Here is a 27,720-nt window from a genome sequence, read left to right as displayed (position 1 = left end):
AAAAGGACATCTTTTGGGGGTGTTAGTTCTAAAGGTCTTGTAGGTCTTCATAGAACTGTTCAACTTCAGCTTCTTCAGCATAGACTTGGATTACTGTGATATTGAATGGTTTGCCTTGGAAATTAACAGAGATCATTCTGTCGTTTTTGAGATTGCATCCAAATACTGCATTTCAGACTCTTTTGTTGACCATGATGGCTACTCCATCTCTTCTAAGGGATTCCTGCCCGCAGTAGTAGATATAATGGCCATCTGAGTTAAATTCAAGAGTGAACGTCAACATTCTAGGAATCAGCAAACTAAAATGGACTGGAATGGGTGACTTTAACTCAGAAAAAATAGTTGCTGCCATTTATTGAGCATCTAAAGAATGTCAGTCATGCTACCATTAGTGGGTTGTATTTGATGGGCTAAAGAATTGATGCTTTTGAACTGTGGTGTTGGAGAAGACTCTTGAGAGTCCCTTGGACTGCAAGGAGATCCAATCAATCCATTCTGAAGATCAGCCCTGGGATTTCTTTGGAAGGAATGATGCTAAAGCTGAAGCTCCAGTACTTTGGCCACCTCATGCGAAGTGTTGACTCATTGGAAAAGACGCTGATGCCAGGAGGGATTGGGGGCAGGAGGAGAAGGGGATGACAGAGGATGAGATGGCTGGATGGCATCACTGACTCAATGCACATGAGTCTGAGTGAACTCAGGAGTTGGTGATGGACAGGGAGGCCTGGCGTGCTACGATTCATTGGGTCACAAGGAGCCAGACACAACTGAGTGACTGAACTGAACTATCATTAAAAAAAATAAAATAAAATGGAATAGAGTAAAATAGATCAGAATGAAATGGATTTGTATAGAAAAGAAAATACCAGAATGCATCCAAGATAGGAAGAATAACTATTGGTTTGCAAATTTTTCTTTCCATTTATATTTTGCATCTGTGTGTGCATGTGAGTACTTATTTGCAATATAAAGCATATTTTTAAAAGTGCTGGTGATGAAAAAAGCAACTTGTCCAAAGTCACACAGATAGTAAGTAACAGAGCCAACTCTAAATCCAGGCATGTGGCTTCCAGCTGACTGACTCAACTATATCCCATTTATAAAGAAGGAAATGAAGTTAGGAGGAGTTAAGTAATATGGGGGAAAAGATAATAATCACTGCCTAGAATTGTAAAGATTAAATCAGATCATACAACTGTCTGGTATATAGTAGAGTATAATAAAAGTAATTAATCTTGAGCCATTTTGGAAGTTGTTTTTTCATGTAAAATATTATGAACAGATTTTCATTTCTTTAAATACTCTTTCATAATAGCATTTTAAATGACTGCAATACATTCCTTTGTTTGTATTTGTAGTGATTTCTTTGCTTACCCAGTCTTATATTGTGAAATGTTTAGGTTGTCTCCATCTTTTTTCGACTTATAACAGCAATTAACAGTTACAGCACAATCTCCATATATAAATATTTCCTTAGGGTTAATTCTGAGAAGAAGAATGGCTGAGTCAAAGGGCATATTCATTGTAAACTTCAAAAAGTTTAAACCAATTTACACTTTCTCCCAGCAATTGCTCTACGTCTGGCATCTGTTAGAAAGTGTTATTTGTCAGGAGTTTTCTATTAACTTAAAAACCCATTTGTAGGACAAGTTACTGCTGTCATGCCAAGACCAACCAAGATGGCTCTGTGCACATCTCATGAAAGCATCCCCTGGCTCATGTCCATCTCTCCTCACCCACATCTCTCTCTCCTGTTCTTGACACGGCGCTTTATCTCTCCTTAGTGTATTCTGTTTCCAGGGCTTCCTTGGTGGCTCAGTAGTAAGGAATCTGCCTGCCAATGCAGGAGACATGGATTCAGTCCCTGGTCCAGGAAGATCCCACATGCCGCAGAGCAACTATTGAGCCTGTGCTCTAGATCCTAGGACTCGAAACTACTGAAGCCCTTGCACCCTTGAGCCCTTGCTCCACAACAAGAGAAGCCACTAGAATGAGAAGCTCATGCACCACAACTCTAGAGTAGCCCCTGCTCACCACAACTAGCGAAAAGCCCACACAGCAACAAAGACCCAATGCAGCCAAAAATAAATAAATAAAAAGAAAATTCTATTTCCTCATCAATAACCAGTCTTGGCATCACTGGATATACTCTCCTGGACTTCAGCCAAGCCTAACTCTTGGATGCATTGGAACTGAGCAGGATCCAGTTTACTTCCTAAACATAACCATCCTGGGATATAACAGTATTGGTTGTGCAATTGCTTTCCTGGTCTCTGATAGATATTTCTTATCAATATCCAATCCTCTTGACCATCCCCATTTTCCTAGTGAAGGATTCCATCTTAGTACCTCCTCGTTCTCCCTGGCAGGAGACAGAGAAACAAGATCCAGTCTGAATCTAGAAAATAGTAGCATGTTCTTCCAGACACAGAAATTGGTCCAGGGGCCAGACACAAGATGCGAGAATCAGAGTCTCCCTCTGAGAGACATACAAATTTGAGAGAATAAGACTTCTCTCCAAGTGGTTACTAAAGCATGATTAAGTAAGCCTGGAGCTTTTGGCAACCATCTTCCCAGCTGCATAGAGGAAGCTTTTGGCTTCAGAATGAAAGAAGCCAGCGCACCATGAGAAGCAGAGACAACTAGTGATATCACTGAACCCCTGTCTCCAGCAGTGTCACCAAGGGACTGCTTAGTTGGAAAAAAAAAAGTTTGGGGCTAAGGCAAGTGTACTTGGATTTTTGCTTCTAGTAATTGAGCCTTAATTGATACAGTTGTCAAATGAGTGGTATTAACAACATATTATCTAGAGTTCAGAGGAAGGAAGTGTTTTATATGAATGAAATATGATAATAGGATGGGAATCAGGTCAAGTTATAAAAGTATATAAGTAGTAATAGTTGTAAGAGAATTATCAATGCAAAATACCTCTAAGGAAGTTGTTTGTTTTTAAAGGTAATGTAATAAATAAAGCGGGTAGAGTATGGAGACTAGTTATGGTCTCATTTCTACCTCTAGACAGCTGCACACCCTTAGCCAAATCATATCATTTCTTTGGAGCTTCATTTCCTCATCTGAAAATAACTGGTTAGACTCCAGAGTCTCTTCTAGTTCTAAAATCTATTCTTGGTGATGGTAGTGTTTAGTTGCTAAGTTATGTCTGACTCTTTTGCGACCCCATGGACTGTACTTGCCAGGTTCCTTTGTCCATTGGATTTCTCAGTGGTGGCCACTTCCTTCTCTAGGGTATCCTCCCAACCCAGACATCAAACCTGTGTCTCCTGCATTGGCAGGGGATTCTTTACCACTGACCCACCAAGGAAGCCCCTAAAATCTGTAAACCTCATCCAGTAAAGTCACTGTGGTCCGATCTGTGTCTCGGAAATATTGTTTGCTGGTTGGCTCAGGCCTGAGTTACTATCTGTTGATGTGGGCAAGGGGGATAGTGTACCAGAGAAAGGATCAATCGCCTCTAAAATGTAATAGGGAAGAAACTTTGTATTCTATTACAAGTTAATCACTAAAAGGGTGTTGCCTATAAGCTTAAATTATACATATGGCCCTTCTCTGGGAACCCTGCTCCCAGGTAATTAGTGTAAAGAGAGAGAATAAGACGGTGGAGGAGTAGGTGGACGTGGAGTACATTTCTCTCCACCTATACATTGGGACTATACCTTCAGACTCAGAAGTGCATGCAGAATGCCAGCTGAGAGGAGACAGGAGTACCTGACCAGCGGAAAAGAATTTATAGACCCACACAAAACTCAGTAGGATGAAGGAACTAGGAGGAAAATCAGGAGTGTTAGGACTGGACCTGCCCTCAGTGGGTGGGGGAACTGAAGCAGGGGTCTGATCCCCATATCAGGGCAATTGTCTGAGCCAGGGGAGAAACTTTTAAGGCTGAGAGTGAAACAGCTGATCTGTGGCAGCCTAAGAGGAATAAGAATCAGATAGTCCTTGCTGCAGCTGTACATACTCTGGACAGCGGCACAGGTCCCCTAGAAGATGCCCCAGCTGGGGGATGGAGTTCAGGGATTGTGGAGCAATCCCAGGGTGAGGGCTGCTTAGGACTGTGTAGAGATAGATCAAGGGGATGTGAGGGAGGAGACTGTGGTGGGAAATACCTGTGGAGGAAAGCCAGGCAGCCATGGAAGCAAGGCAATACTGCTGAGTCACGTGTAGAGGGTAGAGCCGTCACCATAGTCTCTCTCTCCCCACATGCCAGCATCAGCAGCTGAACAATAGAGAGGCTGGACCGTCAGTGCCTGATGCACTGAACTACAGAGTAGGACCCAACCCAGGGTTCTCTTTTAAGTGACTAATGTGCCAAACTAGAGTAGGACCCCAGCCAGGGGGGCCCTCTAATGTGCCTGACATGCCAAATAACAGAGAAGGACCCCAGGCAAGGGAGCCCTCTAAGTGCCTGAATAGGCAGAGCTACAGAGAAAGACTGGCCAAAGAGGCCTTCTGATCACCAGCTACAAGAGGCTGCAAAAAAGACCCTGATAAGGCATAACTCCAGTAGCAGAGGCGGTCTGTGTCCCTGCACACTTGGCACTGCCAGGGTCCCTGCAAGCCAAGCAGCTGTGCCACATTCACACTCACCTCTCACTGGAGCAGAGCTGCCACAGGCAAGAAAAGTCTTGCATCTATGCACACAGGGTCAGTTCAGTCATGTCTAGTTCTTTGCAACCCTATAGACTGTGGTCTACCAGGCTTCTCTATCAAGGGGGTTCTCTAGGCAAGAATATTGAAGTGTGTTGGCCAATACTGGTTGCCATACCCTTCTAGACCACTATATTTCCTGCTGCCCTAGCTGCCAACTCCCCTGAGTACCTGGTGCTGCCAGAACCCCTGGGACCCAAGCAGCTGCCCCACCTCCACACCTGGCCCTCACAGGGGTAAACCCACGTTCTCCAGGGCAGCCTCAGGAGCAAACCCCAGTGGACGACCCACATGCAGAGGTGGAAATAAAACCACAATTGAAACCCCGGGGCAGTGTGACTAAGGAAGAAGACCCAAAGCCTTCCCACCAGCTATACAAGCTGCAGATTAAATCCACACAATCAACTAGCCAGACTCTTTGTCTATGGAATATATAAAAGGATATTGAGAGCTCCCACAAAAGAAAATGCACTAGTTCTGATAGCTGTGGACATTGGAGGCAAGAAAACACAGGAATGGGACCAGATTAGAATCTGAGATGCCCCCACAGCAGGTCCAGAGATCAGCACATTGTTGGAGGGCATCCTAGGGAGGTGTAGTAGACTGTGACTCCCAGAGAGGGAAAGGACACTGACAGCAGTGACTCAAGAAAGACATTCATTATTCTTATGTTTTGATTTCTTCTGTAGATTCTTTTGGATTTTTTCTTTTTATTTTTCTTCCCCCTATGTTGTAGATATTGATTTTATTGGCACTATGAAATCCAATTAAGCTTTTGAGTTTTTTTTTCCCCTCAGTCACATTTTTTATTGTTTTTATAAACCTTTGCCTCCAAGTTGGGCTTTTGCCGTTCTGTGGAGTTTTCCTTTTCTCTCTCTCTCTCTTTTTTTATTTTAATGTTTAATTTTTTAAACCTATTAGTACTTTTTCTACATTCATTCCTTTGTTTCCCTTTCCTACTATTCTTTTCCCCTTGCAGTTAATCTTTAATGGATATAAATCTTCTTTATTTAACTCTATTTAACTTTGCATATCTATTCTTTTTTTCCTTTCCTCTCAACATATTTGTTTGTTTTGTTTTCATTGCTTTATTCCCCACTTGGCACCTTGATTTACTTTTGTTTTCCAGTTTGTACTTTAGTTAGTTTTCTTAACTGGTAAATATAATTTTTATTTCCTTTGTTCACCAGGTCAAATTGCTGTTCTTTATTTTTGTTGGGGCTGTTTTAACTTTGCTTATGGGTGTATATGTATATGTATATATTCCATTATTTTAATTATTATTAGCCTGATTTTGTAACTGCCATTTTTCTGGGGTTCATCTTTGATTTTTCATTTTTGGGTATTTGTTTTCATCTCATTTAATGCCATAACAAACCGCTTGTGGAATCTTCTTTCCTGACCAGGAATCAAGCCCTGAACATTTGGAGTGGTAGCACTGACTCCAAGACCCTAGACTACCAGAGAACTAACCCTAAGGAGTATCAAATAATGAGAACTCAGACAAAGGAAACTACTTGAATACAAGGCCGGGCACAACCCAACCACCAGTAGCACCCTGTGCAGGATGCCTTATCTAAACAACAAACAAAACAAAAATACAAACCCAATCACCAGCAGACAAGATTACCACCTCATTCAGCCTTTCCCATTGGAGGAAAAACAAACAAAAACTCAGCACAAATCTCACCCTATAGGAAGCTTACACAAACGACTAGACCAACCTTAGGAGGACAGAAACCAAAAGGAAGAAAGAATTCAATCTTGAAGCCTGGGAAAAGGAGACCTCAAACACAATAAGTTAAAACAAAATAATTAAAAGGCAGAGAAATACTACACAAATGAAGGAACAAACTAGAAACACAAAAGTCCAAATAAATGAAGAGGAAATAGGCAAACTACCTGAAAAAGAATTCAGAATAATGATAGTAAAGATGATCAAAAACCTTGAAAACAAAATGGAGAAAATGTAAGAATCATTTAACAAAGACCGGAAAGAATTAAAGAATAAACATGCAGAGACAAACAACACAATTACTGAAATTAAAAATACTCTGCTGCTGCTGCTGCTAAGTAGCTTCAGTCGTGTCCAGCTCTTTGTAACCCCATAGATGGCAGCCCACCAGGCTCCACCGTCCTTGGGATTCTCCAGGCAAGAACACTGGAGTGGGTTGCCATTTCCTTCTCCAATGCATGAAAGTGAAAAGTGAAAGTGAAGTTGCTCAGTCGTGTCCAACTCTTAGCGACCCCATGGACTGCAGCCTACCAGGCTCCTCCGTCCATGGGATTTTCCAGGCAAGAGTAGTGGAGTGGGTTGCCATTGCCTTCTCTGAAAAATACTCTAGAAGGAATCAATAGCAGAATATTTGAAGCAGAAGAATGAATCAGTGAGCTGGAAGATAAAATGGTGGAAATAACTTCTAAAGAGCAGAATAAAGTAAAAAGAATGAAAAGAACTAAGGATAGTCTCAGAGACTTCTGGGACAATATCAAAGGCATCAACATTCAAATTATAGGGGTCCCAGAAGAAGGAAGGAAATGGCAACCAGAGAAGGAATGGCAACCAGGGAAGGAAACGGCAACCCACCCCAGTATTCTTGCCTGGAGAATCCCAAGGACGTTGGAGCCTGGTGGGCTGCCGTCTATGGGATCGCACAGAGTTGGACATGACTGAAGCGGCTTAGCAGTAACAGTAGCAGAAGAAGAAGAGAAAAAGAAAGGGTATGAAAAAAATTTGAAGAGATTATAGTTGAAAATTTCCACAATATGGAAAAGGAAATAGTCAATCAAGTCCAAGAGGCACATAAAGTCACACACAGGATAAACACAAGGAGAAACACACCAAGATACATACTAATCAAACTAACAGAGACTAAACACAAAGAAAGAATATTAAAAGCAGCCAGGGAAAAGCAACAATAGCATACAAGGGAAACCCCATACATTTAACAGCTGATCTTTCAGCAGAAACTCTGCAGGCCAGAAGGGAATGGCAGGATATATTTAAAGTACTAAAAGGGAAAAATCTACAACCAAGATTAGTGTACCCAGCAAGAATCTCATTCAAAATTGATGGAGAAATAAAAAGCTTTTCAGACAAGCAAAAGTTAAGAGAATTCAGTACCAGAAAACTAGGTTTACAACAAATGTTGAAGGGATTTATATAGTCAAGAGATACAAGAGAAGGAAAAAGATCTACAAAATCAACCCCAAACAATTAAGAAAATGGTAATAGGAACATATATAGCAATAATTACTTTAAATGTAAATTGATTAAATGCTCCAGCCAAAAGACACAGACTGGCTGAATGGATACAAAAGCAAGACCCATATATATGCCAACTACAGGAAACCCACTTCAGACCTCAAGACATATAGACTGAATGTGAAGGAATGGAAAAATATATTCCATGAATATGGGAAGCAAAAGAAAGCTTGAGTAGCAATCCTCATATCAGACAAAATAGACCTTAAAATAAAGAAGATTACAAGAGATAAGGAAGGACACTACATAATGATCAAGGAATCAATCCAAGAGGAAAACATAAAAACTGTAAATATCTATGCACCCAACAGAGAAGCACCTCAATACATAAGACAAACACTAACAGACATAAAAGGAGAAATTGACAGTAACACAATAATAGTAGGAGATTTTAACACCCCACTCACAACAATGGACAGATTATCAAAATGAAAATTAATAAGGAAACCCAAGTCTTAAATGATTCATTAGATGACATGGATCTCATTGATATCTTCAGGACATTCCATCCAAATGCAGAAGAATACACCTTCTTTTCAAGTGCACATGGAACATTCTCCAGGATAGACCACATCTTGGGTCACAAATCAAACCTCAGTAAATTTAAGAAAATTGAAATTGTTATCAAGCATCTTCTCTGACCAGAATGCTATGAGACTAGATACCAAGAAAAAAACAGTAAGAAACACAAACACATGGAGATTAAACAATATGCTTCTAAATAACCAACTGAAGAAATCAAAAGGAAAATCAAAAAGTTTCTAGAAACAAATGACAAAAAAATGACAACTCAAAACCCATGGGATACAGCAAAAGCATTTCTAAGAGGGAAGTTTATAACAATACTATCCTACCCAAGAAACAAGAAAAAACATTAAATAGACAACCTGACTTCACACCTAAAGCAACTGGAAAAAGCAAAACAAAAAAATCCCCAAAATTAGTAGAAGGAAAGCAATCATAAAGATTTGAGCAGAAAGAAATGAAAGAAACAATACTAAAGATTTAATAAAATTAAAATCTGGTTCTTTGAGAAGATAAACAAAGTGACAAACCTTTAGCCAGACTCATCAAGAAAAAAAGAAAAGAATCAAATCAACAAAATTAGAAATGAGAAAGGAGAGGTTACAATAGAAAATGTAGAAATACAAAGGATTATAAGAGACTATTATGGGCAACAATATGGCAATAAAATGCATAACCTGGAAGAAATGGACAGATTCTTAGAAAAGTTCCATCTTCCAAGACTGAACCAGGAAGAAATATAAATTATGAACAACCGAATTACAAGCACTGAAATTGAAGCTGTGATCAAAAATCTCCCCAAAGACAAAAGCCCAGGACCAGATGGCTTCACAGGAGAATTCTATCAAAAATTTAGAGATGAGCTAATGCCTATCCTTCTAAAACTCTTTCAAAAAATTTCGGAGGAAGGAACATTTCCAAACTCATTCTATGAGACCACCATCACACTGATACCAAAACCAGACAAAGACAACACACAAAAAAGAAAACTACAGGCAAATATTACTGATGAACATAGATGCAAAAATCCTCAAGAATATTTTAGCAAACAGAATTCAGCAGCACATCAAAAAGCTCATACACCATGATCAAGTTGGGTTTATTCCAGGGATGCAAGGATTCTTCAATACCCGCAAATCAATCAATGTAATTGATAGACCATATTAACAAACTGAAATATAAAAACCATATGACAGTCTCAATGGATGCAGAAAAAGCCTTTGACAAAATTCGGCACCCATTTATGATTAAAACTCTTCAAAAAATAGACATAGAAGGAACCTACCTAAACATAGTAAAGGCCATATATGATAAGCCTACAGCAAACATTATTCTCAATGGAGGAAAACTGAAAGCATTTCCCCTAAGATCAGGAACAAGACAAGGGTGTCCACTTTCACCACCACTATTCAACATAGTTCTAGAAGTCCTAACTACAGCAATCAGAGAAGAGAAAGAAATAAAAGGAATCCAGATTGGAAAAGAAGAAGTAAAGCTCTCACTGTTTGCAGATAACATGATATTATACATAGAAAACCCTAGAGATAGTATCAGAAAATTACTAGAGCTAATCAGTGAATTTAGCAAAGTTGCAGGATACAAAATAAACACACAGAAATCACTTGCATTTCTATATACCAACAATGGAAAATCAGAAAGAGAAGAAGTCAATCCCATTCACCATTGCAACAGAAAGAATTAGATATCTAGGAATAAACTTACCTAAGGAAACAAAAGAACTATATGCAGAAAATTATGAGACACTAATGAAAGAAATAAAAGATGACATAAACAGATGGAGGGATATTCCATGTTCCTGGGTAGGAAAAATCAATATTGTGAAAATGACTATACTACCAAACATAATCTACAACTTCAATGCAATCCCTATCAAATTACCAATGGCATTTTTCACAGAACTAGAACAAAAAATTTCACAATTCATATGGAAACACAAAAGACCCTGAATAGCCAAAGAAGTCTTGAGAAAGAAGAATGTAGCTGGAGGAATCAATCTTCCTGGCTTCAGATTATACAATAAAGCTACAGTCATGAAGACAGTATAGTATTGGCACAAAAACAGGAATATAGACCAATGGAACATGATAGAAAGCCCAGAAATAAACCCATGCACCTATGGGTACCTTATTAATAATAAAGGAGGCAAGAATATACAATGGGGCAAAGACAGCCTCTTCAATAAATGATGCTGGGAAAACTGAACAGCTACATGTAAAAGAACGAAATTATAACACTTCCTAACACCATACACAAAGATAAACTGAAAATGGATTAAAGACCTAAATGTAAGACCAGAAACTATACAACTCTTAGAGGAAAACATAGGCAGAACACTCGATGTCATAAATCAAAGCAAGATCCTCTGACCCACCTCCTAGAGTAATCAAATAAAGCCTAAAGTAAACAAGTGGAACCTGAGAAAACGTAAAAGCTTTTGCAGAGCAATGGAAACTATAAGCAAGGTGAAAAGACAACCCTCAGAATGGGAGAATATGATAGCAAATAAAACAACTGACAAAGGATTAATTTCCAAAATAAACAAGCAGCTCAGACAACTCAATGCCAGGAAAACAAACCACCCAATCAAAAAGTGGAAAAAAGACCTAAACAGGCATTTCTCCAAAGAAGACATACAGATGGCTAACAAACACATGAAAACATGCTCAACATCGCTCATTATTAGAGAAATGTAAATCAAAACTACAATGAGATATCACCTCACACTGGTCAGAATGGCCATCATCAAACGTCTACAAACAATAAATGCCGGAGAGGGTGTGGAGAAAAGGGAACACTCTTGCACTGTTGGTAGGAATGTAAACTGATACAGCCACTGTGGAAGACAATATGGAGATTCCTTAAAAAAACTAGGAATAAAACCACCGTATGACCCAACAATCCCACTCCTAGGCATATACCCTGAGGAAACCAAAACTGAAAAAGACACAGGTATCCCATTGTTCATTGCAGCTCTATTTACAATAGCTAGAACAAGGAAGCAACCTAGATGTCCATCAACAAATGAATGGATAAAGAAGTTGTGGTACATATACACAATGGAATATTAACTCAGCCCTAAAAAAGAAACATATTTGAGTCAGTTCTAATGATGTGGATGAACCTAGAACATATTATGCAGAGTGAAGTAAGTCAGAAAAAGAAAGATAAATATCATATTCTAATGCATATGTATGGAATCTAAAAAAATGGTACTGAAGAATTTATTTACAGGGCAGCAATGGAGAAACAGACATAGAGAATAGACTTATCGACATGGGGAGAGGGTGAGATGTATGGAAAGAGTAACATGGAAACTTATATTACCATATGTAAAATAGATAGCTGATGGGAATTTGTTGTGTGGCTCAGGAAACTCAACAGGGTCTCTGTATCAACCTAGAGGGGTGGGATGGGGAGGGAGATGGTAGGGGAAGTTCAAAAGGGAGATGATATATGTATACCTATGGCTGATTCATGTTGAGATTTGACAGAAAACAACAAAATTCTATAAAGCAATTATCCTTTGATGAAAAATAAAGTTAAAAAAAAATCTTTTTTAGCTCACAGGAAGCATCATGACCAGGCCCACCTATAAATGGCTGCTGGAAGGATGAAATTAACACATCCCCTCTATAGTCTGGCTGGAACCAGAACTTTACCCCTTCTCCTTAGTATAAAAAAAAAAAAATTGAATTCTAACTTGAGGAAGATGGTTCTTTGAAACACTAGTTCACCATCTTATCCATCTGCTGGTTTTCCAAATAAAGTCTCTGTTCTTTGCCCCAGCAACTTGTCTCTCAATTGGTTGACCTGTCATTTGGTGAGCAGTACAAGCTTGGACTTGGTAACAAAACCATATGGTTATTGCACGTAAGAGAAGGAGCAGAATAGATACCAAGAGCACAATCACAATGACCATGCAATGCCTTTAAAAGTAATCTCTGTTTGAGGGATGATGAAGCTGTTCAGCATTTTAAAAAATTAATCCAGGCTCTTAGTCATTAAACCTTGATTTACCACCACCTTCTCTAAATAAACCCAGCCTCCTCTGAAACAATTCTTCGTGCAGAGGTCACAAACTGGTAGGCCACAGATGGATTTTGTTAGGACCACACATTGTTGGTCCACAGAATATTTTTAAGATTTCAAACTAGCTGCCTAGGCTTAAAAAATGAGATTTTGCATTAAAAAAAAAAATCTAGGTTTCTGGCTTCTCTTGAATCAGAAGCTCTCCCTCTGACAGTGCCAAGCCCACATTCCCATGTGGCAACAATACACTGAAGCTGAGTAGCAGCTGCTCCTATTAGACAAGACCTGCATTTTCCAGACTCCCACAGATCTCCTTAGGCTATTTTGCACAGGTAAGTTACCTTTAGGCCTCTGTAGACTCATTAGTCTGTGATCAGTCTCAAGGCCTGGATATGAACTTGCTCACCCACAGTGCTCATGTGCTCAATATGGTAACAATCGAGCTTCTCCAGCACTGACCTTGCACTCCAGATGGTAGAAATGCTGTAAATTGTGGCAAAGGAAGTAACAGCCTAGTCCGGAGCTACTTTCCACAGGCTCTGTGTGCAGAGTCAACTGAATACCCTATCTGGAATGAAAACTTTTCCTTTCCCCTTTATCATTATAGGCTAAGTTTTAACAAGACAAATTTTTTTCTTTAATTGGCAAATCATAATCTTAACTGTTTAAGTATGAGTAGAAAAAAATCAATAGTCAAAAGGATCAAAAGTACAAAAGGAAGGGATTAATCTGAGAAATTATACTCCCTAGGAAGCAAATTTACTTCAAGAAACCAAAAATTTTTCTAAGAAATTTCTAATTCATAGTCTCTGTAAATGTCTAAAGGATATTGTTTCTATTGTGAGTACATTCTAATGTCTGAAGAGGTTTTAACAGAAGAAAAAGCAAAGACCAAATCTTCTTTAAATTTTTAAAATTGAAGTACAGTTGATTTATAGGACTTCAGGTGTACAGCAAAGTGATTCATATATATGAATATATATATATTCTTTTAAAAATTTTTATTGAAGTGTAGTTGATTTATAGTGTGATTTATAATTCCTGCTATACAGCAAAGTGGTTCAGTTTTATATGCTTTATAAATACTAAAAAATTATTAAATGCTTTATTTATATGCTTTTCTATTATGGTTTATCACAGGATATTGAATATAATTCCCAGTGCTATACAGTAGGACCTTGTTGTTTATCCATTCTATATATAATAGTTTACATTGGCTAATCCCGAACTCCTAATCCTTCCCTCCTTATTTGCAACAACAAGTCTGTTCTTTATGTCAGTGAGTTTGTTTGTTTTATAGATATGTTCATTTGTGTCATATTTTAGATTCCATATATAAGTGATATCGTATGGTGTTTGTCTTTCCCTTTCTGACTTACTTTGCTTAGTATAATCTCTAGGTCCATCCATGTTGCTGCAAGTAACATTATTTCATTCTTTTTTTGTAGCTTTATATATATATATATATATATATATATATATATGGGCTTCCCTGGTGGCTCAGATGGTAAAGAATCTGCCTGCAATGTGGGAGACCCGGGTTCAATCCCTGGGTTGGGAAGATCCCCTGGAGAAGGTAACAGCTACCCACTCCAGTATTTCAGCCTGGAGAATTCCATAGACTATATAGTCCATGAGGTCACAAAGAGTTGGACACAACTGAGCAACTTTCATATAACCATATATATATCTATATAGACAGACATATAGATATTCTTTCTCAGATTTTTTCCATTATAGGGTATTACAAGATATTGGATATTGTTCCCTGTACTATACAATAGGTCCTTTTTTTTCTTTTTTTTTTTCATCCATTTTATATATAGTAGTGTGTATCTATTAATCCCCAAATCCTAATTTATCCCTCCCCACCTTTGGTAACTGTTAAGTTTGATTTCTGTGTCTGTCCAAGAAAATTAGAGATACCAAGTGAACATTTCATGTAAGATGGGCTCAATAAAGGGCAGAAATGGTAGGGACATAACAGAAGCAGAAGATATTAAGAAGAGGTGGCAAGAATACACAGAACTGTACAAAAAAGATCTTCATGACCAAGATAATCACAATGGCGTGACCACTCATCTAGAGCCAGACATCCTGGAATGTGAAGTCAAGTGGGCCTTAGGAAGCATCACTACGAACAAAGCTAGTGGAGGTGATGGAATTCCAGTGGAGCTGTTTCAAATCCTGGAAGATGATGCTGTGAAAGTGCTGCACTCAATATGCCAGCAAATTTGGAAAACTCAGCAGTGGCCACAGGACTAGAAAAGGTCAGTTTCCATTCCAGTCCCAAAGAAAGGCAATGCCAAAGGATGCTCAAACTACCGTACAATTACACTCATCTCACACACTAATACAGTAATGCTCAGAATTCTCCAAGCCAGGCTTCAGCAATATGTGAACTATGAACTTCCATATGTTCAAGCTGGTTTCAGAAAAGGCAGAGGAACCAGAGATCAAATTGCCAACATCCGCTGGATCATCGAAAAAGCAAGAGAGTTTCAGTAAAACATCTACTTCTGCTTTATTTACTATGCCAAAGACTTTGACTGTGTGGATCACAATAAACTGTGGCAAATTCTGAGAGAGATGGGAATACCAGACCACCTAACCTGCCCCTTAAGAAACCTGTATGCAGGTGAGGAAGCAACAATTAGAACTGGACATGGAACAACAAACTGGTTCCAAATAGGAAAAGGAGTATCTCAAGGCAGTATATTGTCACCCTGCTTATTTAACTTATATGCAGAGTACGTCATGAGAAACGCTAGGCTGGAGGAAGCACAAGCTGGAATCAAGATTGCCAGAAGAAATATCAATAACCTCAGATATGCAGATGACACCACCCTTATGGCAGAAAGTGAAGAAGAACTAAAGAGACTCTTGATGAAAGTGAAAGAGGAGAGTGAAAAAGTTGGCTTAAAGCTCAACATTCAGAAAATGAAGATCATGGCATCTGGTCCCATCACTTCATGGCAAATAGATGGGGAAACAGTGGAAACAGTGTCAGGCTTTATTTTGAGGGGTTCCAAAATCACTGCAGATGGTGATTTCAGGCATGAAATTAAAAGACATTTACTTCTTGCAAGGAAAGTTATGATCAACCTAGAGAGCATATTCAAAAGCAGAGACATTACTTTGCCAACAAAGGTCTGTCTAGTCAAGGCTATGATTTTTCCAGTGGTCATATATGGATGTGAGAGTTGGACTGTGAAGAAAGCTGAGCACCGAAGAAGTGATGCTTTTGAACTGTGGTGTTGGAGAAGACTCTTGAGAGTCCCCTGGACTGCAAGGAGATCCAACCAGTCCATTCTAAAGGAGATTAGTCCTGGGTGTTCATTGGAAGGACTGATGCTGAAGCTGAAAGTCCAATACTCTGGCCACATCATGCAAAGAGCTGACTCATTGAAAAATACCCTGATGCTGGGAAAGATTAAGGGCAGGAGGAGAAGGGGACAACAGAGGATGAGATGGTTGGATGGCATCATCAACTCAATGGACATGGGTTTGGGTGGACTTCGGGAGTTGATGATGAACAGGGAGGCCTGGCATGCTGTGGTTCATGAGGTTGCAAAGAGTCGGACACGACTGAGCAACTGAACTGAAGACTATTTATATTTTGTAAGGAAGTTCATTTATATCATTTTTTTAGATTCCATAAATAAGTGCTATCATATATTTATTTTTCTCTGACTTACTTCCCTTAGTATGATGATCTCTGGATCCATCCATGTTGCTGCAAATGGCTTTATTTCATTTCTTTTACAAGTGTGTAATATTCCCGACTGAACTGAACTGAAATGAACTGAATATTCCTTGATTGTGTGTGTGTGTACACACTATACACACATACACATCTTTATCCATTCATCTGTCGATGGACATTTAGTTTTCTTCTATATCTTGGCTTCTATAATTAGTATTCTACTAACATTAGGGTGCATGCATATTTTCAATTAGAGTTTTCATCTTTTCCAGATATATCCCTAGGAGTTCAGATTATGCCAGTGTCTACATCCCCAGGGTGAGCTGCAGCCACGCTCTGCCTCTTTAGGAGACTATCCAAGACCAGCAGGTAGGTCTGGTCCCAGCTCCAATCAAATTACTGCTTTTTTCCCTGGGTCCTGTGCATGTGAGTTTTTGTATGTACCATTTAAGAGTTAAACCCTTGTGGGAGAGAGAGAGGAGGCTCCTGCAAATAAGCCCCACTGGCCTTCAAAGACAAATACTATAGGGGCTTATCTTCTAGGTGCTGGACTCCTGCACTGGGGAGCCTGACATGGGGCTCAGAATTCTCACTCCTGTAGGGTAACCTCTGAAATATAATTATTTTCTAGTTTGTGAGTCACCTACCTGGTGGTATGGGATTTGATTATACCACGAGTCTGCTCCTCCTACCCATCTCGCTGTGGTTCCTTCTTTATGTATTTAGTTGTCAAAGATCTTTCCTAGTAGGTTCCACTATTTTTTCATCAATGGTTGCTCTGCAGATAGTTGTGATTTTTGTGTGCTCATGAAAGGAGGTAAGTTCAGCATCTTTCCACTTACTTCACCATCTTGGCTGCTCTCCCCTTCATCTAGTTTTAAAGTCAAATTTCTTGAGATATAATTTACACAGAGTACAATTCACCTTTTTAAAGTGAAAAGTCTCCATGAATTTTAACAAATGTAAAATTTGTTAAAGTTTGGATTTTAACAAATGTATACAGTATCACAATCAACATATTAAACATTTCTATCACTCCACAGAATTTCTTCCAGCTCCTTTGTAGTCAAACCCCTGCCCTCACACTGAGACCCCTAACAAACACTGATCTTTTTTCTATCATTATAGATTTGCCTTTCCCACAGCATATAGCCTTTTGTATTTGGCTTTTTTCACTTAGTATAATGATTTCGAGATTAATTCATGTCGCACGTATAAGTAGTTTGTTCTATTTCAATGTGTGAATGCACTATGATTTGTTTATTCATTCACTGATTGATGGAAATTTTGGTTGTTTCCAGTTTGGAGCTACTAGGAATCCAGTTCAGTTCAGTTCAGTTCAGTCGCTCAGTCGTGTCCAACTCTTTGCGACCCCATGAATCGCAGCACACCAGGCCTCCCTGTCCATCACCAACTCCCGGAGTTCACTCAGACTCACATCCATTGAGTCAGTGATGCGATCCAGCCATCTCATCCTCAGTCGTCCCCTTCTCCTCCTGCCTCCAATCCCTCCCAGCATCAGTCTTTTCCAATGAGTCAACTCTTCGCATGAGGTGGCCAGAGTACTAGAGTTTCAGCTTTAGCATCAGTCCTTCCAATGAACACCCAGGGCTGATCTCCTTCAGAATGGACTGGTTGGATCTCCTTGCAGTCCAAGGGACTCTCAAGAGTCTTCTCCAACACCACAGTTCAAAAGCATCAATTCTTCGGTACTCAGCTTTCTTCACAGTCCAACTCTCGCATCCATACATGACCACTGGAAAAACCATAGCCTTGACTAGATGGACTTTTGTTGGCAAAGTAATGTCTCTGCTTTTGAATATGCTATCTAGGTTGGTCATAACTTTTCTTCCAAGGAGTAAGCGTCTTTTAATTTCATGGCTGCAGTCACCATCTGCAGTGATTTTGGAGCCCCCAGAAATAAAGTCTGACACTGTTTCCACTGTTTCCCATCTATTTCCCATGAAGTGATGGGACCAGATGCCATGATCTTCATTTTCTGAATGTTGAGCTTTAAGCCAATTTTTTCACTCTCCACTTTCACTTTCAGCAGGAGGCTTTTTAGTTCCTCTTCACTTTCTGCCATAAGGGTGGTGTCATCTGCATATCTGAGGTTATTGATATTTCTCCCAGCAATCTTGATTCCAGCTTGTGCTACTATGAATAAAGGTGGTATAAACATACAAATCTTTGAAGGAATATATTTTTGTTCCTCTTGGTTATATTCTTAGGAATAATATTGCTAGGTCACATGGTAAATTGTGTATTTAACTTTATAAGAAACTGCCAAGCCGATTTCCATCAGCAAGTTATGGGGTCTGAGTTACTTGCAATTTGTCTACCCTTGATATTATCAGTCTTTTAAATTTCAGCCATTCTAGTAGGTGTGTAGTAGTATCTCATGGTTTTACTCTTGAGAGTCCCTTGGACTGCAAGGAAATCCAACCAGTCCATTCTGAAGGAGATCAGCCCTGGGATTTCTTTGGAAGGAATGATGCTAAAGCTGAAACTCCAGTACTTTGGCCACCTCATGCAAAGAGTTGGCTCATTGGAAAAGTCTCTGATGCTGGGAGGGATTGGGGGCAGGAGGAGAAGGGGACGACCAAGGATGAGATGGCTGGATGGCATCACTGACTCAATGGACGTGAGTCTGAGTGAACTCCAGGAGTTGGTGATGGACAGGGAGGCCTGGCGTGCTGCGATTCATGGGGTCGCAAAGAGTCAGACACGACTGAGCGACTGAACTGAACTGAACTGAACTGAACTGAATGACCAATGGTGTAGAACATCTTTTTATGTGCATATTTGCCATTTGTACATCTTTTCTAGTTAAGTGTATGTTCACATTATTTGCTCATGTTTTTACTATCTTTACATATGAGTAATTTATATATTCTAGATAAAAGTCCTTTATGAAATACATGTTCTGCAGGTATGTATGGGGATAATCAAATGACATAAAAAAGCTTGTACATATTTGAAAGCAAGTTCAATTTTAAAATACTGTTTCAGTAATGAAAAACCTATTAAATATTACAGAAAACATAATCAGTTATTTAGAAGGTTATTCAAGAAATTCTCCAAGATTTTAGAGCAAAAGATAAAGACATGAAGCTATGAAAAATGATAATAAACTTTGATTTAATAAAATAAATAGGAGAAAATATCCCTGTACTTAGAAAACATGTCATTCTTCAAACTGAAAGGACATATAAAATATCTGTAAACTCAAATTACCTTCAAAGTTAAAGGAAAAACATTTCTAAGAGCACCCAAGTGGAAAAAAACCAAACAAGTTATTTCTCTAAGGAAACAGAAAAAATAAAGCAGATTGAACTCAGACGTATCTGAAATAAAGGGAAAAAAGAGAAAGTTTACAGTCATGTTTTTCAAACATGCATAGTCATGGAATCAGTTTAATAGGTTGTAACCAGCATTTACTTTTAAGTCAAACAGATCGAAAGAATAGTACTATAAAACAATCTAGTATATATTGATGTATCTGTGTGTGTTTGTGTATATGTGTACATGCCACTGAGTGTGACAACATAAAAAGCATTCCTTACTTTGAACTACATTTGAAAATGCTTGAGCAAGAGAACTACAGCATCTATCAACCATATAGCATTTCTGCAAAAGTTCTCAGATGAATTTTAGTTGATTGCATAATAATAAATGAGACTAAGATATTACAAAAGAAAATGTGGTAAACATTTGTACCAGTTGAGGTTCTAGTTAGCAAGAACAAAAGTTCATTGAACTCAGATATATTTAAACAAACACTGAATCTTTTGGAAGTATATTAAGTGAAAATGAAGTCGCTCAGTCGTGTCTGACTCTTTGCGACCCCCTGGACTGTAGTCCACCAGGCTCCTCCATCCATGGAATTTTCCAGGCAAGAGTACTGGAGTGGGTTGCCATTTCCTTCTCCAGGGGATCCTCCTGACCCAGGGATCAAACCCAGGTCTCCAGCACTGCAGGCAGACGCTTTACCGTCTGAGCCACCAGGGAAGCCCATGGAAGTATATTAGGTGAAGTATTAATTATCTATTGCTCCATAACTAATTACTTCAAAACGTGGTAGTTTAATACAACATTGAATATCTCTCAGTTTCTGTAGGGGCATAGCTCAGCTGCATTCTCTGGCTCGGGGTCTCTCACAGGGCTGCCATTAAGGTGTCAGCCAGGGCTGTCATCATCTTAAGGCACGAGTGGGTATGGATCCATTTCAAAGCTCATTAGTGGGGGTGATTATTGGAAGGATTCAGTGATTATTGGAAGGATTCAGTTCACTGTGGGCCATTGAACTGAGACCCTTAGTCACTCAGGAGCTGGTGTCCAAAGGCTAGCCATAGTTCCTTGTCCCATGCTTTCATAGAATAGAAGCTGCTATGGCAGAACTGAATATTGCACACAGCCCCTGGCACAGCCAACTCAACCAGTTCTGGACTCCAGATATCCTCTACAACACTACTTAGAAGTAATGTCTAAATAGTTATTGATATGGGCTACATATCATATATGTAAATATTGATATGGTCTACAAATAGTTATTTTAAAATTAATTTCTTCATTTTAATTGGAGGCTAATTACTTTACAATATTGTAGTGGTTTTTGCCATACATTGACATGAATCACCTATGAGTGTACATGTGACCCCCAAATACTTTTTATACAAAAAGGCCACAGAAAATTATACAAAGAGGCCACATAAAAAATGCATAATCACAAATAATAATAACCCTATCTAAAGTAAAATGACAGAGTGTGAAAATTAATTATAGATACAGATTATTTAAAGCACACAGCTCACTATTTGTATTAATATAGTGTAGCTAAGAGTCGGGCATGACTGAGCGACTTCACTTTCACTTTTCACTTTCATACATTGGAGAAGGAAATGGCAACCCACTCTAGTATTCTCGCCTGGGGAATCCCAGGAACAGAGGAGCCTAGTTGGCTGCCATCTATGGGGTCGCACAGAGTCAGACACAACTGAAGTGATTTAGCAGCAGCAGCAGCAGCAGTTAAATACATTGCCTTTATTACTAGCCCAGCCAGGTTCAAAATCCCATTCAGGTCCTAACAAAAGTGTGATTTAGACAACTCAGTCTTCTCCGCCTAGATTCCCTTCACCTTTACAATGACAATAAATATCAGTGTTTGGGTTCTATTGTGAATTTGTGAAGAATAAAGAAGCTAACACATGCATTGCCTTCCTAACACTGATTCATACATTGTAAATGCTCTTTAAAGAGTATGTATTCAAATGTTCAAAGATTTGTAATGAATTTTAAAATACTCTTTAAATAAATATTTTAAGGTGAAATACCATGGAGACTACTGACTAACTATTGGAAAATACTGGAAATCAGTTTACATAACAAATGTAGTCCAAGACTTGCATTTCCACTAAAGATCCTCTGACCCTGAAAGAAGAAAACAAAACTGAAACTATTAGAAGAAAGAATTTTTTATCATAAAAGGGGGAGAATTAATAGGTAATTATACAAACATAGTTTAAAAATTTTTACTATGGAAAATTTCAAGCATGAACAACAAAAAAGGAGAATAATATTATTAACTCTCATCCAACTTCATCCTCCAACTTCAGTAAACATCAACATTTTTTGCTAACCTTGTTTCATCTCTTCTGTACACTTTTTTCTGGCTAACATATTTAAAAGTATATTCCAAACAATAGAGGTGTTATGATATTGATGCTAATAAATAAATATTATCCAAAAATGATTTTTCAAAATTTAAGGCCACTATTAAATATGAATTTATTAAACATTTACTATGTGTTAGGCATCTATGCAAATACACCATTATAAAAACCAGATATATTCTTCCAAACTCCACTTATGAGTGTTTATGTGTCAAAAAATTTAGCATGAAAATAAGATAAAATTTGTGAGAAATTATGGTAACAAATTGAAAACAATAACAAAGATATTACTCTCTGTGTCAGTTTTCTGCAGACCAAGTTAACAAATATAATAAACATTATATAATTAAAAGTTTAATTAGTATACATATTGAGCTTTTTGCCACATAAATAGTCTATATTCTTTTCAAAAATCCATGGAGCATTTACAGTGTTGTTAAAAAAAACCTTAATAGATATCTCAAGCACATTCTTTGACTGCAGTATAATAAAAGTAGACACTTATAAAGCAAAAAATACATAAATAAGAAAGTCCACCTATAAACTAAAAATAGAGTGTATATCTATAATTATTGAGTCACGGAAAATGAAAGCATCAATCATGTTGATGAGCCTGGATATGGATCACCTTGCCTGATGCCCAGCAAAGCTAATCTCCTGACACCTGGTCACATTATAGAAAAGTCCAGTGTTTATTACAGGTGCCCAAGCAAGGAGAATGGCGAGTGCGTAGAATGCCTGAACTCCCTGATGGCTTTCAGGGAAGGGTTTCTTAAAGGTTCAGGATGGGGAACATGTGTACACCCGTGGTGGATTTATGTTGATGTATGGCAAAACCAATACAATATTGTAAAGTAATTAACCTCCAATTAAAATAAATAAATAAATAAATAAGGTAGTGAGGAAGGGAGTCTTGGGGCAAGGGATCAACTTGTGCTCAATTCTCAGCTTAGTTGATGTCAAGGTGAAGTTTAGAGCATCATCAACCTTCTGGTTTCAATTGACCTAGGGTCTACTTGCAGTTAGCAGTTTTCATGTTTCCTGTAAAAACAGCTTAGGAATGTGTGTCTTTATATCTTTCAGGGACCTGGGAGACTCTGCTATATGGTTGATTTATAATCTAAATTGTTACCATTTTCTCCACCCAACAGTTATTCTTTGTTCCTACATCTGCACATTTCCTAATCTTTAACTCTTGAGCCAGTCCTCTGTGACTTACAGGAGACGTGGAAAACCAAAGCAAACACCTTTTACTTCGAAGGACAGAGTCACAGGGGCCTGTATACGATCTTAATGACAGACTAATTAGAAAACAGTAGTAACATATAAACTTGGTAACACAAAATTTATGTTTATCAAAAGTGTACTTGGAACAAAATGTATCTCTTTCAAGGCTGTTACTATTACACACACACACACACACACACACACACTATTCAAGAAGAATTGATGAAAACATGTGTGCTGGTTACCTGTTGATTGCCTCTTATTTCCAAAATCACCCTTTGAGACAGCTCTGTGAAAATGGACCTCGGCCCTTTAAATATTTTTCATTGCTTGCTGGCACTTAAGATGTATCACTTTCGAGTGCTGTAGAAACATAGTAGAAGAAACAAGGCTTGCTTCTTGGTTCTGTTGTACTTGTTAGGCAGGCTCCTGCAGTGCAGGGGGGTGGCTTTCTTCACCACCAGGCTCCTGCAGCACTTCATTGTCTGGAAGACTGAACTTCTTCAGTGAATGGCAGCCAGCAGCACCCAAAGGTCAGCAGCTCCCCACCTCCATGCATCTTCCCTGGTAGGTTTTGCAGATGAGCCTTTCTGCCTCCTGCGCTGCTGACAGCTTCTCCAGGTCAGACTCTTCAGGTAGTACTAAGCTTCTCCACCCAGTGTTCCGATCCTGGGGTGTGCAGCTGACAGCAGCACCTCGTGGTCTGAAGTTTGCCCTAGCACCCACTTGGGCAGTTCTGCAACCAAGCGCCTCCAATAAGACACCTTCCTATAAATAGTTTTCCATGGTACCCTCGAGGGCAGATTTTTGGCAACTCCAAAGGACAAATTTCTAGCAAGTTTCACCAGCACTGAGACACAGTGACATTTCTTCTCCCTAGTAAGCCAGGGCAGCATCCCCTTCAATAATGTCTGGACCTCAGCATCCCCACCCCCACATTCCCACCCCACCATGGGGATGCGTTCTTGCTTCCAGCGCTCTATCTCAACTTCATGAATAGTGGCTGCTCCTTATGTTTGGCAGTTCTTATAATCTTTAGAGTTCTCTTTACTTACTGGGCTTCCCTGGGGGCTCAGCGGTAAAGAATCTGCCTGCAACGCAGGAGATGCTGGTTCCATCCCTGGGTGGGGAAGTTCCCCTGGAGAAGGAAATGGCAACCCATTCCAGTATTCTTGCCTGGAAAATTCCATGGACAGAGGAGTCTGGCAGCCATGGGGTCGCAAGAGTCAGATACAACTTAGTGACTAAACCACCACTTAACTTCTTACTAAACAATTTGTAATTACTTTAATCATTTGTTGTGGTTAATAATTCTTCATACTAAACCTTTCCTGTGTAAATTATTGTATGGTTTTCCTCTCCTAATTGGACACAGACTGATATAATGTGTGAACAAACTGTTCAAGAAATTAGGAAAATAGCAAAACAAAGAAAAATAAAGACATGATTAAAGATAATAGAAATTAACAAATTCGAAAAGATTAGGTCAGTAGGATTGATTAAATAAACTGGAGAAGCGTTTGGAAAACAATGCCATATACAAACAGACAAACTTGTATGGCAGTGTTATATAATAATGCAAAAAATGCAGAATATTAATAATGGTACATAAAATAAAACTGATCTTAGAGGCACTTAAGACAGTTAAGAAAAAAAGTGAATTTAGGAAAATACAGAAATAAAGACTGACTCAAGAAAAGCTGCAAAATCTAAGTAGCTGAGTAATTCTGCAAGGAATATAAAAAAGTGCCCGCCCAAAAGTCTGGTTTGAGCTGTTTCATTATTAACTTGTCCAGCTTCTAAAACACAGACAGGTCTTGTGCTATTTAAGCTGTCTCAGAGGAAAGGGGAAGAAGGAGAATTCTACTCATTTGAAGACTTCTCTAGGTTTCATAGTAAAGTTCAGACAGTAACATCTGATGAGATAGTAAAATGAAGAGTTATTATAAATAAAGCAACTGATTCAATGATTTATAGACCTTAAGTGGAAAGAAGGGAAAGACCATATTTGTTGAAGTCCCTATGGCTAGTGCCAAAATACCCTCTGGCCATACCTGCCCAGAAGAAACTATGGGTAATTTTTAAAACAATCATAGAATGGGATAGACCTTTTTAATTATGACATAAAAGAAAATACTGAAATACTTTATTTGGATGAGTAAAGCAATGAGCACCTTTCTTTGAACAAATAATGTCTGTATATGAAATTGGTAATATTCAGTTCAGTTCAGTTCAGTCACTCAGTCATGGCGGACTCTTTACGACCCCATGGATTGCAGCATGCCAGGCTTCCCTGTACATCACCAACTCCCAGAGTGTGCTCAAACTCATGTCCATTGAGTCAGTGATGCCATCCAACCATCTCATCCTCTGTCATCCCCTTCTCCTCCCGCCTCCAATCTTTCCCAGCATCAGGGTCTTTTCCAATGAATAAGTTCTTCACATCAAGTGACCAAAGTATTGGAGTGTCAGCTTCAGCATCAGTCCTTCCAATGAATTACCAGGACTTTAGGATTGACTGGTTGGATCTCCTTTCAGTCCAAGGGACTCTCAAGAGTCTTCTCCAACACCATAGTTCAAAAGCATCAATTCCTCAGCACTCAGCTTTCTCTATGGTCCAACTCTCACATCCATATATGACTACTGGAAAAAGCATAGCTTTGACTAAACAGACCTTTGTTGGCAAAGTAATGTCTCTGCTTTTTAATATGCTGCCTAGGTTGGTCATAGCTTTCCTTCCAAGGAGGAAGTGTCTTTTAATTTCATGGCTGCCGTCACCATCTGCAGTGATTTTGGAGCCACAAAATATAAAGTCTCTCATTGTTTCCCCATCTGTTGGCCCTGAAGAGATGGGACCAGATGCACTGATCTTAGTTTTCTGAATGTTGAGTTTTAAGCCAACTTTCTCACTCACCTCTTTCACTTTCATCAAGAGGCTCTCGCTCTGTGCCATAAGGGTGGTGTCATCTGCATATCTGAGGTTATTGATATTTCTCCTGGCAATCTTGATTCCAGCTTGTGCTTCATCCAGCCTGGCATTTCTTATGATGTACTCAGCATAGAAGTTAAATAAGCAGGGTGACAATATACAGCCTTGACGTACTCCTTTTCCTATTTGGAACCAGTCTGTTGTTCCAAGTCCAGTTTTAACTGTTGCTTCTTGACCTGCATACAGATTTCTCAGGAGGCAGATAAAGTGGTCTGGTATTCCCATCTCTTTCAGAATTTTCCACAGTTTGTTGTGATCCACACAGTCAAAAGTTTTGACATAGTCAATAAAGCAGTAGATGTTTTTCTGAAACTCTCTTGCTTTTTTGATGATCCAATGGATGTTGTCAATTTGATCTCTGGTTCCTCTGCCTTTTCTAGATCCAACTTGAACATCTGGAAGTTCATGGTTCACGTACTGTTGAAGCCTGGCTTGGAGAATTTTGAGCATAACTTTGCTAGCATGTGAGATGAGTGCAATTGTGCAGTAGTTTGAATATTTTTGGGCATTGCCTTTCTTTGGGAATGGAATGAAAACTGACCTTTTCCAGTCCTGTGGCCACTGCTGAATTTTTAAAATTTGCTAGCATTTTGAGTGCTTTTGCACTGTGGTGTTGGAGAAGACTCTTGAGAGTCCCTTGGACTGCAAGGAGATCCAATCAGTCCATTCTGAAGGAGATCAGCCCTGGGATTTCTTTGGAGGGAATGATGCTGAAGCTGAAACTCCAGTACTTTGGCCACCTCATGCGAAGAGTTGACTCATTGGAAAAGACTCTGCTGCTGGGAGGGGTTGGGGGCAGAAGGAGAAGGAGATATCAGAGGATGAGATGGCTGGATGGCATCACTGACTTGATGGACGTGAGTCTGAGTGAACTCCAGGAGTTGGTAATGGACAAGGAGGCCTGGCGTGCTGCACTTCATGGGGTCGCAAAGAGTCGGACAGACTGAGCGACTGAAATGAACTGAACTGAACTGAACTGAACTGAGTGTAGCACTTTCATGACATCATCTTTTAGGATTTGAAATAGCTTATCTGGAATTCTATCATCTCCAGTAGCTTTGTTCTTAGTGATGCTTCCTAAGGCCCACTTAACTTTGCATTCCAGGATGCCTGGATGTCGCATTCCAGGATGTTTTAGAAGCTAAAAGCTAAAGGCAAAGGTAATATTACCTACAGTGGAACCAGTGCTTTCTCAACGTGAGGTCAAAGATCACTTTCATTAAATTCATCTGAATGCTTTATAAAATACACATTCATGGGCACTGACTTAGACCACAAAGTGAAAATCTCCTGGAGACCAGAAGGCCATGGTTTTCTAGGCAAGCTGACCTTGATGCCTTTGAAAATACTTCTCAAGGTGATTCCTATGGGACTTGCCTTTAAGAATTCCACCCCTGTGAAGTGAAAGTCACTCAGTTGTGTCCGACTCTTTGCAACCCCATGGACTATACAGTCCATGGAATTCTCCAGGTCAGAACACTGGAGTGGATAGCCTTTCCCTTCTCCAAGGGATCTTCCCAACCCAGAGATCTAACCCAAGTCTCCCACATTGCAGTGAGTCAGTAATAAAATGTCCACCTTTGTTTTGTATAGAGTTTACAGAGTGTTTTCCACAAGTATT

This window comes from Ovis aries, chromosome 1 (genome assembly GCF_016772045.2).
Source record: "Ovis aries strain OAR_USU_Benz2616 breed Rambouillet chromosome 1, ARS-UI_Ramb_v3.0, whole genome shotgun sequence".
NCBI lineage: Eukaryota > Metazoa > Chordata > Mammalia > Artiodactyla > Bovidae > Ovis > Ovis aries.
Note: the sequence above shows the minus strand (reverse complement) of the source record.